We start from the raw sequence: 13,987 nt of genomic DNA on the forward strand, positions 1-13,987 counted from the left end.
TATATATATATATATATATATATTTTTTTTTTTTTTTTTTGCAAACGTAAATGCGAACCTGAACTTTCTTTCTCTATTTGAATGGAGAAGAATGCATTACTGATGTCTACTATGGTGAACTATGTGACATCTGTTGGTAAAGAATTTAACAATGTGTGTGGGTCAGGCACACAAGGTGCTCTTGCCACCACAGCTTGATTTACAACTTGTCCTGTATCATTCTCCATCCCACAGAGAGTGGCACTTTTTCTCACTGGGAAAATAGGGATGTTACATGGTGGGTTATCGCATTCTACTAAGACTTGCTGGTTTTATTCCTTCATTTGCATTTAGTTTTATTAGGTGTACTTGTAATTATACTACTGGTTCATCATTTGGTTCTGGTTGTATTTGTTAAGACAAGCCTAGTCATGCTGAATATAGCTTTTGGTTCCTTTTTGACTTGTGGTTTTCCACTTTTATTTCCCATCTTGGGAATAATTTAGTCCCTGTTGTGATGATCTTCCTAGGGAAAACTAACAACAGGGTTGTTTGTCAGTGAGAGAGTAATGAACTTTTCTTTGAGGTAATTCTCAAGCTTCTACCCCGGTGAGGGTGGAGAATTCTTGCCTCTGCTTCCTCAAAGACTTACTCTTTTTCTCACCCTTTAATATGAAGACCTGTCTAGTGACAAAATCTCCCATTCACACACTCATTTGTACTTTGAAAACGTTTTCACATTCAAACCCCGAAAAGGCCTTTAACCGCGGAGGCTCTCCTTTCCTAGCCTAGCATGACCGTCAACTCCGTCTTTGTACAAAGAACTGCTAACTCGGTCTTTTTTTTTGTTTGTTTTTTTTTGTTTTTTTTTGTCCCGTCCAGCCATTGGGGCAGATAGTATTGTTGATCTAAATGCCCTTACATGCTAAACAGATTTGCTCTGTGTCAGGAAAGGTGTTGGCTACAACTTCCCTGTACCATGAAATTTTATTTGCCGTTATTTGATGTTTTTGTTATGCGCATTTGGAGCGACCGGACCGGAGCAAGAAGAAACACAGAAAAGAAGAAGAGAAAGGGGGGGTGGGGGGGCAGTAGAGGGAGAGACAAAAACAGCAGCAACAAGAATTCCCATAACAACAACAGTGACAAAAAGAACAGTTAAATGTCAATGATGGCTAAGGGTCACAATAGAGATGATATCAGTGAAATGAAACAGTCCAACTTACCAGTAGCAATAGTAACAATGAAGACATGAACCATGATAGTGAACACAATTACAGCCATACAGTTACAGTAATTAAAATCTCACTGCTTGACATCATTTTTACTGTAATAATAGCATACCAATAGCATATAGACATCAGGGATAAAATGGTAGATTGTATAGAGAAGCACCCATGTGCTGTGAGTGTCCATATGGAGGTGTGTACTTCTGTGTATATATTCATATATGTGTGCGTAAGCGTGCTTGTGTATGTGAATGCGAGTGTGTGAATGTGTAATTGTCACTGAGAATGACAAAAGGAGAGAGACTGCCTTCTACCACCCAGCAAACCCCGCCCCGCGCAGCCAGGTCAAGCCCCCACCGCCAGAGATCCTCCGGCCCCATGGGTGTGGGCAAAGCCAGGGCCGACTCCCCAAGCAACTCCCCGAAGAGACCAGCAATAGGCCATGGAGGAGCAATCCCAACCGGCAAGAGGGCGCCAGCAGGCCGGAGGAGAGCCGCACCCCCGAGACCAGCGGGAGACCATACCCCACTAGGGCAGAAGGGCATCAAAGGCCACACACCTGTGGGCACAGGGGCGCCCCCGCCAACCGGAAGGGAGCCCGTCCACGCCCGCCCCCCCGCCCCCCACACACCCCCAGGAAGCAGAACCCGGCCCGCCCCAGGTAACCCCAGGCCTGACTACCAACACAGGACCGCCCCAGCCAGGACAGAAGAGGCCCGGGCACACTGCCCCATGGAGGACCGGGCGGTAGAGATGGAACGCCTTTGCGCCAGACCCCCGCAAGGCCCCCCGTATATCTATATAGCCATATACACACACGCACACCCACACATATATATATAGAATTATAATAAAACTAATCATTATTTATCTAAGTATTTAAAACAACAAATACATAAAATAATCTCAGACACACGCAAGCACACACTGTGGACGTCCCCGGGTTGGGCGTCCGGGGCATCACAGGGCGGGGGACCCAGGGGTCCCAGACCCACAACCAGGCCCCGAGCCCAGGGAGGTACGGACCGCCAAGGGATAGCACCCCCAGACTCCCCTCGACCACGGCATCGGGGCTACGGCAGTGTGGCAGACAAAGGAGCGGGCGAGGGGAGGAGGCCCGCACATGAGCAAGCGGAGGGGGCGTGCAGGCGAGTGGTAAGGCGAGTGGTAAGGCGCTCCACCGCGCCGGCCGACACCCGCCGGGCAGCTCACCCCCGTGAGGGAGAGCCATAGCTCCAAGTCATGGGGAGGCCAAGCACCAGAGCCGAGGAGTTAAGACCAGCGCAAGGCCACCGACGGACCCCACAATCCACCGGGAGGGCCGACCTCCCCCCCGCCCCCAGAACCAGCAGCGCTCCACCCACGTACCGGAGAACCATCCCTGACGAGCCCTAAGGCAAGACTGGGGATGGGCAAAGACAGGGACAGCGATGCAGCAGAGCATAGGACCAGTGGCAGCAGACACCCAAACGCCCAGAAGAGCACCGTCCCCCCAGCAGGCCCCACTCCAAGGAGCATGTCCCCCATCCCCACACGTCACCCAGGCCCCCGTCCCCATGAGCAGGATCAGGCCACCACAGCACAGCAACCCCAAGCCACCACCGTAGACTTCAGGCCACCACCAGCGCGGACCCCACTGCCTGGAGGCCGGTGAACGCCCCCCCAAGGGCACGTTGGTGCCCGCGACCCAGGACAGACCCAGGGAGGTAGCGCCAACCATGACCCTAGGGGCAAGCCCCGGCGTCAGCTGGTTTGAAATTGACTTTTAATTACTGAAGTGTGTGTGAGGGTTGCCTTGCTTTTATGCTTTTAAGGATGTTCTTTTTCGTTGGCAGGTGCTGAGGGCCCAGAGCGGCAGCCTGTTGGTCCCCTTTTTTCCCACTTTTGGTTTACTGAGTCACGGATGCAGTGTGGTTTGGATCCCTCCCATTATGTTACCGCTGTCGTGCTAAGCCCCAGCCCAGGCCTCTTTTCTTTTTGACTCCTCCCATCACCACTTTATTTGTATTATTCATGGTTTGTCACTCATTTTAAGATAATCGTTTAATAAAATAACTACTTTTATCATTGTAAATCACAATCTTGTTCTGTGGGATTTGGGGGATTAATGTAGAGTTTGTGATTGATCAAACCTGTTACATCCTGGGGTGAAAGTCCCCAGGTGGCGTTGTCAGCAAACTACCTACCCCGCTCGCTTTGCCACACACGCAATGACACCACAGCCCCTCCATGCAGGCCAGTGATGCACCCAATCAGTCATCTGGGAAATATGGATTGTGTGTCCAAACTGGGGACAGATGCTTGTGTATACACCTTCAGAGATCAAGCACATGTCCTTGTTCCCATGTTTTTGTAAAAGTAGGAATTGAACGGCATTGTTTCCACCCAGTTTCGAACCGGGGATCTTTTACATGTGAATGGGGATCAATGGGGAATGGGCTGTGAAGAGGACTGGCGAGGTCACAAAGCAGTTGCCAAACAATGAATCACGACGATGTGTCCAAAGTGGGGGCAGAATGACAATTGTCCAAATTGACAAATATTTCTCCTTTGTAGGGAAAATTGTAGTTCATATAACATGTTCCAGAAATAATGGTTTTTTTCTCAACAAAACAAGAAATCACAATTGGAAATGAGGCTTGAAAGGTTTAAAAGCCAGCTGTGAAGAAAGCACCTGAGCCAACCTCAGGCTCACCTTAATGTCTCAGTGAACTCAAGGTTGGCTGGATGGGCGGGATTTTGAAGTTAAGGTCCTTTTTCCAAACTATTTGCCAAGTCACAATGCAAATCAGGATTATGCTGAAAACCGTGCTTGAACCAGGGACCTTCAGATCTTCAGTATAACGCCCTCCCACCTGAGATATTTCAGCTGCTAAAGTGGCTCTCAGTCTGGGCTAAAAGAAGGGCAGTGTGACACTGGGTCTGTGCCACATAAGTTGCTGTGTCCCTGGTCCAGTATGTTGTCATCTTGGGTTGGAATGTCCCCATGCTGGTAACAGGTGGGGAATACAGTCCGTTGATGAGAATAAGCGGTGCAGAAAATGGATGGATTTCATTGGTTGAAGTCTCCAGCTACCATAAAATTGTTCATGGTCCACTTTGGCCAATTGACACCAAAGATCAATCAAAGATGGCGGCGCGCACAGACGCAGCGGCTCACGGCTCTCCCTTTCAGTGCTTTTTTTGCTTATTTTATGTGTGTTTGTCTATGGACTCTATCCACGTATACATCGGCATTACACCACTACACCCGACAGGACCTTGTGGACATCGGCTACCGACACAAACTGGCAGTTTGCAGAGACTTTCATCGTCGACACAACATCCCAGACGAACTAGCGAGACCACCGGGCGCTCCGTGGATTGTTGTCGGGTCTGGAAAGAGGCGCAGGCGGCGTCGGGAGCGCAAGCAGAGGCGGGGTCGCAGGTCCGGCCTACTGCTACGGCTACGAAACAACCCACATAAGCCACCCCTGCCCAGCCTGTACCTCACCAACGCCAGATCCATTACCCACAAAAAGGACGACCTGGAGTTACAGCTCGAGGGAAACCGCTACATTCGTGACTGTTGTGTTCTAATCATCACGGAGACCTGGCTCAAACCGACGATCCCCGATGCTAGCGTGCAGCTAGCCGGCCGCTCTCTACACCGCTGGGATCGAACAGAGCACTCCGGTAAGAGCAGAGGTGGGGGGGTCTGTATTTACGTGCATGAGGATTGGTGCAACAACAGCAAGATCATAGAGACTCACTGCTCCCCTGACATTGAGTACATGTCCGTAAGATGCCGGCCGTATTTTCTCCCGAGGGAGCTAACTGTTGTGATTGTCACCGCTGTTTACATCCCACCGGATGCTAACGCTACTCTCTCTCCTGTTGAACGTCATCAATGAACATCAGCGGGCCCACCCTGATGGCGTTCATATTATAGCCGGGGACTTTAATAAGGCCAATTTAAAGACTGTACTCCCGAAGTTTCATCAGCATGTCAAGTGTCCAACGCGAGGACCAAAAACTCTTGATCATGTATGCTCAAACATAAAGCACGGCTACAGAGCAACACCACTCCCCCACCTCGGACAGTCAGACCATCTCTCCCTGCTGCTCACTCCTGCATACACCCCCCTCAGACGCAGATCCAGACCCACCAAAAAGATCATCACCACATTGCCGGAAAATGCACTCAGTGAACTTCAGGACTGCCTCCAACACACAGACTGGGACCTATTTCAACATCAGGACCTGGAAACATACACAGTGACAGTACTAGACTATATCAAGTTTTGTATGGGAACTGTGTCTGTGGACAAAGTCATCCGGATTTTTCCAAACCAGAAACCCTGGATGACCAGCCAGGTCCGCTCCCTCCCCAAAGCCCGCGACTCTGCCTTCAGGTCAGGCGACAGAGCTCTGTACAGTACGGCTCGAGCTGACCTGAGAAGAGGAATAAAAACAGCCAAAGCGGACTACAACAGGAGGATAGAGTCCCACCTCTCCAGCACGAGAGGTGTGGCAGGGACTGCAGAGCATCACTAACTTCAGAGGACGTGATGTGATGTCAGGAGACCTGAGCGTGTCTCTGGCAGAGGAACTCAACAGTTTCTTTGCCCGCTTTGAAACACCACAGCCACACTCATCTTCTCCAGCCCTGCCCCCAGCCCCTCCCGACCCCCCCCCCCCCCCCCCCCCCCCCATTAACTGTAGGAGAGCATGACGTGAGGCGTGTGCTCCAAGCAGTGGACCCCAGGAAGGCCCCGGGCCCTGACAGCGTACCTGGAAAGGTTCTCCGAGCATGTGCACACCAGTCCGGAGTCTTCTGCAGGATTTTCAACCTCTCCCTGGCCCAAGCAGTCATCCCCACCTGCCTGAAATCCGCCACAATCATCCCCATCCCGAAAAAGTCACCCGCATCCAGCCTCAGTGACTATCGCCCTGTTGCCCTCACACCCATAATCATGAAGTGCTTTGAGAGACTGGTCCTCCAGCACATAAAAGGCTGTCTCCCCCCCCCCCCCCCCCACTCGACCCCCACCAGTTTGCATACCGGGCGAACAGATCCACAGAGGACGCCATCGCCATAGCCCTGCACGCGGTGCTGAACCACCTGGAACAACAGCACAGCTATGCCAGGATGCTCTTTGTGGATTACAGCTCGGCCTTCAACACCATCATCCCGGACATCCTAACTACAAAACTGGACACCCTAGGCCTCCCTCCCCTCACATGCAGATGGATCAAGGACTTCCTAACAAACAGACCCCAGACTGTGAGACTCGGCCCCCACCTTTCCTCCACCCGCAGTCTGAGCACCGGATCACCACAGGGCTGCGTGCTGAACCCCCTCCTGTACTGCCTCTACACACACGACTGCAGTCCGGCCCATGAGAGCAACATCATCGCCAAGTTTGCTGACGACACCACAGTGGTCGGACTGATCTCACAGGGAGACGAGGCAGCTTACAGGGAGGAGGTCCAGAGGCTGACGACCTGGTGCTCCGACAACAACCTAGCCCTGAACATGCACAAAACAAATGGAGATCATCGTGGACTTCAGAAGGAACAGAAGTGACCCGCCCCCCCCTCTACATCAATGGCGAGTGTGTGGAAAGGGTCCACACATTCAGGTTCCTGGGAGTCCAGATCTCCGGCGACCTCTCCTGGACAGACAACATCACAGCTGTCATAAAGAAGGCCCAGCAGTGTCTACACTTCCTGAGAGTCCTCAGGAGGAACAACCCGAACAGGGAGCTGCTACTGGCCTTCTACCACTCGTCCATCCAGAGCCTGCTGACCTACTGCGTTTCCACCTGGTACGGAAGCTGACTGAGGCGGACAGAGGGAGGCTTCAGAGGACAGTCGCGGCAGCGCAGCGCATCATCGGCTGCCCTCTCCCCTCCCTGACGGACATCTACTCCACCCGGTGCCTCAGCAGAGCTCGCAACATCATCAAGGACAATTTACATCCCGGTGCTCAGCTGTTTGACCTGCTGCCCTCCGGCAGACGCTACAGGTGCATCAAGGCAAAAACAAGCAGACTGAGAAACAGCTTCTTCCCAAGAGCCATCACCACCCTGAACTCAGACATACAACGTACAAATGTGCAATATTTTCCATCACTGCCTCTGTTACTATCTCAATCATATTTATTTATTTAACAACCATTACAATACACTCATATGTAACTTTACTCATCTGTATACACCAGACATTATTTGCACTATGACCCATTGATCATTGCACTAAAATTAATATATCTGCTCCTGCATATGCTCCTGTGCAATACTATGTGTATATTTTGGATATCTTGTATATATCTTGTTAAATAGTCTTTTTTTCTCTACTTTATATACTTTTTTTGTTTCTTTAAACTTGACTACTTCACTGGAAGGAGAAGCTCTCCAATTTCGTTGTACATCTTGTATAATGACAATAAAGGCCATTCCATTCCTATGGAACTTTATGCTGAGCCATGCGAGGTACGCCATATGGCTGAGACGGAACCTCACAAAGTTTGAAAAAAAGAAGATTACCGTATGGACATACTTTGAGGCTAATGTAAAGAAGGCCATGTCGATATGACGGGCCGCCAACCAAGAAAGCTTTGAGAACTCTTTTACAGAAGGGAGCAGCCTAATCTCAGTAGCAGACAATGGCAAAATAATGTTCAACTTATAGGCTAGAGAGAGGACAGGGAAAAAAACATTATAATAGTAATCGAAAATAATAGTCATAATAATAATGACAACAATTACATATATTATATATATATATATATATGATTTTTAAAAAATAATAATTAAAAAAAACGCAGATCTGTGATGTACTGTTGTAAGTTCTATAATAAAAAAATGAAAAAACGTCCGATCTCAGACGCTAAGCAGGGGCCGGCCTGGTTAGTACTTGGATGGGAGACCGCCTGGGAATACCAGGTGCTGTAAGCTTTTTATGGTTTCTGCTCTTGCCTGACAGCAGAGGGCGCTGTTTGACACTTTTTGCTGGAGTCTAGTTTGGCCTGCGTCGCCTTCAAATAGGATCTTTTCAGTTGACCTGGTAGCTTATGGCCATGCTACCCTGAAAACGCCCGATCTCGTCAGATCTCGGAAGCTAAGCAGGGGTGTGGTTAGTACTTGTATGGGAGACCACCTGGGAATACCCTAACCCTATCTTGAAGGTTAGAATCACATGGACTGTGAATTTAGCCATGGCACCAATGACAACAAGGTAAATGAAATGTACCCCCTACTGGTGGCAGGTGGCAGCGATGACAGTGATGATGACTCGGACAACCATTATGGATACGTATGCCTGACTTGTTTCTGACTTGTACTTTGACTCAGATGACGAGAACACTTCCGTTTAGGTGTAAGCACATTTTCTGACAAAGATGACCTGCGAGTAAAAACCGAGAGGACAGCCTAGGAGCGACTGCAAGCAGATAAAAGCGTGATAAACAGGAGGGAAATGTTAGAATAAAATGTAGATACAAGTATTATTTTGTTAGTTATCACCCTTATATCAATTTGCTAAGACAATAGAAAGTGTTTGAATGTGCTGAAGAAGGAATGTTCCCGTGACCCTGATCAGAGACCCCCAGTGACCCCCAGGTCCTGGAGGTGCCTGGATGCGCCAACAGCAACTCTGCAGATGCTCATGTTAATCCTGCAAGAATGTGTCAAGATAAGAACTCGTAAAACATTAAAAGTAATTGCTCTCACATACACACACTCACATAGACAAACAAATACAGCTCGTGCAACTGCCTTCTACCCCCCCCCCCCCCCCCCTTAGAGTTGCACGACCATGTAGTAGAGACCCCCAAAAGAAAATAAAAAGAGGGGAGTGTGAACTGCATATTCAGAGTGGAGCGGCATGTCACTGGGTATGTGGTTTCACTCTCCTCGCTGCGAGCAACTTTGAATATTGTTGTCTGTCTCTTCTGTATTTCTGTATTTAAGTGTTTTTACAAGTGTCACAGGAGTTTGAACCTGACATTGACCTGGCAGCTTACGGCCATACTACCCTGAAACCCCCCAATTTCGGAAACTAAACAGGGCGGGCCTGGTTAGTACTTGGATGGGAGACCACCTGGGAATACCAGGTGCTGTAAGCTTTTTATGGTTTCTGCTCTTGCCTGACAGCAGAGGGCGCTGTTTGACACTTTTTTTCTGGAGTCTAGCCTGCATCACCTTCAAATAGGATCTTTTCAGTTGACCTGGCACCTTACGGCTATACTACCCTGAAAAAAAACGGTGAGAGCAGTTGCAGAGTAGATCACAGAGAGATATTTTTTTAGATATATTCCGTTTTTTCTTTTCTATTTAAAGTGTTTTTTTTTTCTTAAAAATTCTCTTTTGTGAATGTTCAGGGAGTGGGCCCGCTCCCCCCTCCCTGTCCTCCCCCACCCCCCAAATTTGTGGCTGGTGGGGGGAGGGGCACTTTTTGTTTTAAACAAGCACAAGTCAAGCTGGTAGCCAGGGAGCCATCAGACAAGGCTGCTGCCTATCCTAGGCAATTAGCTGTGGCAGTGGAAGTTGTGGGTGAGGGGGCCATTGCACCACTGGACAAGGGAATTGTTCTAAACTGTGGAACCATGACAGGATGCAGATTTAAAGGAAGAAATAGATACGAAGTCACAATGAAGGATATGGAGGGTAAAAAGAAGCTCTTGGATGGTCTAGGAATCCAGAATTGCAGGTTAATTGCCTCTGAACCGTGCAGAGATGAACTGACTGTTTCTTTTTTAAGTCACCCGGTATGTGACTGCAGCTGTCTTTCTGTGCTCTGATTGATCGTAAAAACTTTCCAACTCGAGAAAAACTGTTCTTTCTTCACAAGTATGTTGGAGGAACTGCTAAGAGAGCTATTGAAGGCCATTTCCTTGCAGGAACAGAAACGGCTTATCATGCTGCCTGGGGCATACTTGAAGACAGATTTGGTAATCCATTCATTGTTGCCAAAGCATACCGTGAGAAGATATATGCATGGCACAAAATTAGCCCCAAAGACAGCGACAATCTTCGCGAGTTTGTTGATTTTCTAAACAGTGTGGAATCAGCTATGCCATATGTTCAAGGCCTACAAACACTAAACGACTGTGTAGAAAACCAAAGGATTATTGCCAAACTACCAGATTGGTTGAGCTCGCGTTGGAACAGAGAAGTTACAATTTATCAAGACGAACACAAAATGTTTCAGATATTTTGTGCAATTTCTCAACATGGAGGCTCGAATCGCATGCAATCCTATTACATCACTAAATGTAATGAAGCCAACTGACCAAGAAAGAACAAAGCCAACAGAACGAGAACAGTCCAAGTTTCAAAGAAATCAAAACTTAAGTGCTAAGACTTTCACAACTAGCGCAAGTGAGAGAACAAACATCACATGCCTTTTCTGTAAGAAGCGGGGACATACTGTCCACAAGTGCCGCCAAATTATGGAAAAAACAGTTGAAGAAAGACTCAAGTTTGTACAACAGGAGAAGTTATGTTTTGGTTGTCTCAAGAATGATCATAACTCCAAAGCCTGTACATCCAGGAGTGTGTGTGACTTATGTGGAAAACGTCACCCCACATGCCTTCATCAAGACCGTGAGAAGAGAGCTCAAGAACAAGGACGAAGTAAAAGGCAAGCAACAAATGAAACCACTACAGACGAAAACAAAGGAGAGAAAAAACAGCAGTCTGAATCCATAGAAATGCAGCAAGTTACATCCAACAGAGTTGTTCAAGAGGAAAAGGGAACTCATACTTCATCTATTGTTCCAGTCTATGTTTCCACGTCAACTGAACCAGGCAAGGAAGTTCTAGTGTATGCTTTACTGGACAGTCAAAGTGACACAACTTTCATTTTGCAAAATGTAGCTGAAATGTTGTGCATCAAGAAAGAGCCAGTAAAACTTAAATTATCCACAATAACATCAAAAACAAAGGTGGTGAAGAGCGAAAGGGTGCAAGGACTACAAGTAAGAGGCATCGGCTCGGACACAAAAATAAAACTCCCAACAACCTACACCAGCAGTTACATACCAGCTAATAGATCTCATATACCTACATGTACAACTGCAAAGCTAGTTCCAGCTATCAAGCCATCTTTGGAGATCAAGTCTGAGGTTCAGTTTGTCTGTAGAACTCAGGTTAAAGAAATTATCACTCCAGCGGAAATACTTAAAGTATTTGAGTCAGACTTTACTGAAAGGTTCAGTGAAATGTTCTAATATCACAAGAAGATATTGAGTTTTTGACGACAATGAGAGAAGGCATCAAGCATAAGCCAAATGGACATTACGAAATGCCATTACCTTTCAAGGAAGAGAGGCCCAAGCTGCCAAACAACAAAGTATGTATGTGCAGAACATCGACTCAGGTGTCTGGAAAAACGTTTTAGGAAAGATGACGTATACCACAAGCATTATGGTACATGGTATATCCCTCACCATGGGGTTTACCACCCACACAAGCCAGGGAAGATTCGCGTTGTATTTGATTGCTCAGCTAAGTTTCAGAATACATCGCTGAATGAGCATCTACTTACTGGACCAGATCTTACCAATACCCTTGTAGGGGTCTTGTCTCGCTTCCGCAAAGGACAAGTAGCCCTCATGTGTGATGTGGAGCGGATGTTCCATCAATTTCATGTTGCACCAAGAGACCAAGACTACCTCCGATTCCTGTGGTGGGAACAGGGAAATATAAAAGCTCCAGTGTCAGTGTTCCGCATGAAAGTTCACTTGTTTGGAGCTGCATTATCACCCGGATGCGCAAACTTTGGTCTCAAGCACCTGGCTGCAGAAGGAGCAGGAAACTTTAGTGAAGCCACAGTGCGGTTTATAAAACACGACTTTTATGTCGATGATGGATTGACAAGTTTGGACAGTGAAGCAGAAGCCATCCAGCTTGTCAAAGAGGCAAGAGAACTGTGCAGTGTTGGTAAGCTCCACTTGCACAAATTCCTCACCAACAATCGGAATTTGCTTGACACAATCCCAAAGCAAGAACAGGCAGAAGGTGCAGCTGATCTGGACCTGGCCCTGGGAGAACAAAGAATGGAACGGGTTCTTGGGGTCCAGTGGTGCATTTGCTCCGATATGTTCCAGTTTAGAGTGAGGATAAAGGATCATGCCTTTACTAGAAGAGGAGTATTGTCGACAGTTGCCTCAATTTTTGATCCTCTTGGATTTGTGGCACCGGTCATCTTGAAAGGTAAGCAGATTTTACAACGGATGTGTCAAGACAAGGTAGGATGGGATGAGCCACTTCCTGATCACCTCAGACCGCACTGGGAAGCATGGCTCCAAGACCTCCTTAATCTGTCTGAGGTTGAGATTTCACGACACTATATACCACTAACAACCAAGGAAGTTCAGTGCTATGAACTACTTCCTTAAGTTAAGGACCGTTACGGCCGTTAGGTGGCGCTCGTGCATTTTGAGAGAGGTATAAGAAGGACAACTGCTCAAGAGATGTAAATGCCACTATAAAATGTCTAGACACTGTTAAGAGCAGAGTTTTGTAGAGTCGTGACTCCGCCATTGATTGAGAAGCAGGCTAAAGTGGTGAGTGCTATTTATATTTGGTATTAACTTTGGTGCGACAGTGCCGCTGATGTTTAACTGCCATATGAATTTCATGTATGAATTTTCATGTTATTTTCTGTACATTAGTTCTACGATGTTCCATGACGAAGGGAAATAACCAATTTAAATACCATTACCAATAGCTTCCAGGTCATGTGACCTTTGACCTCCAAACCACTTTGTATCAGTAGGACTTGTCTGCTAGTATCATACACGCCTTATTGCTTTGCTACTCAACTTTGCTGGGATTTTATATAATTTTTTGAAATAAAATATTATGAATAGCTTCCAGGTCATGTGACCTTTGACCTCCAAACTACTTTGTATCAGTGGGACTTGTCTGCCAGTACTATACGCGCCTTTTTGCTTTGCTACTCAACTTTGCTAGGATTATATATGAATTTTTTACACAAATCATTACCAATAGCTTCCAGGTCATGTGACCTTTGACCTCCAAACCATCTTGTATCAGTAGGAATTGTCTGCTAGTACCATACATGCCTTTTTACTTTTCTACTTAGCTTTGCTAGGATTTTATATGAATTTTTTACACAAATCATTACCAATAGCTTCCAGGTCATGTGACCTTTGACCTCCAAACCACTTTGTATCAGTAGGACTTGTCTGCTAGTATCATACACGCCTTATTGCTTTGCTACTCAACTTTGCTGGGATTTTATATAATTTTTTGAAATAAAATATTATGAATAGCTTTCAGGTCATGTGACCTTTGACCTCCAAACTACTTTGTATCAGTGGGACTTGTCTGCCAGTACTATACACGCCTTTTGCTTTGCTACTCAACTTTGATAGAATTAAATATGAATTTTTTACAAATCATTACCAGTAGCTTCCAGGTCATGTGACCTTTGACCTCCAAACTGCCTTGTATCAATAGGAATTGTCTGCTACTACCATACTCATCTTTTTGCTTTTCTACTTGACTTTCATAAGATTGCATGTGATATTTTTTATATGAACTATTATAAATAGCGCCAGGTCATATGACCCTTGACCTCCAAATCACTTTGAATCTTTCATACTCCCATGCTGGTACCATACACTCCCTTTTTATGGTCCTCCTGAAATCTGCAACTATCTTTTTAGTTTTCTTCAAGTTGATACTGAGGCAGGCGTGTAATTGGAGGATCATAACCCATGCAATGTCCAAGTCAATCCATTTTGTTTATGTAGCAGAATTAAA

General features: G+C 46.8%; 1 pseudogene; it reads left to right on the forward strand.

Moving 5' to 3' along the window:
• Nucleotides 1–9,210: 9,210 nt before the first annotated feature.
• LOC131105764 (5S ribosomal RNA) lies at nt 9,211–9,318 on the forward strand (annotated as a pseudogene).
• The last annotated feature ends 4,669 nt before the right edge of the window (nt 9,319–13,987 follow it).

This window comes from Doryrhamphus excisus, chromosome 17 (assembly GCF_030265055.1).
Source record: "Doryrhamphus excisus isolate RoL2022-K1 chromosome 17, RoL_Dexc_1.0, whole genome shotgun sequence".
In the NCBI taxonomy this organism is placed as follows: Eukaryota; Metazoa; Chordata; class Actinopteri; order Syngnathiformes; family Syngnathidae; genus Doryrhamphus; species Doryrhamphus excisus.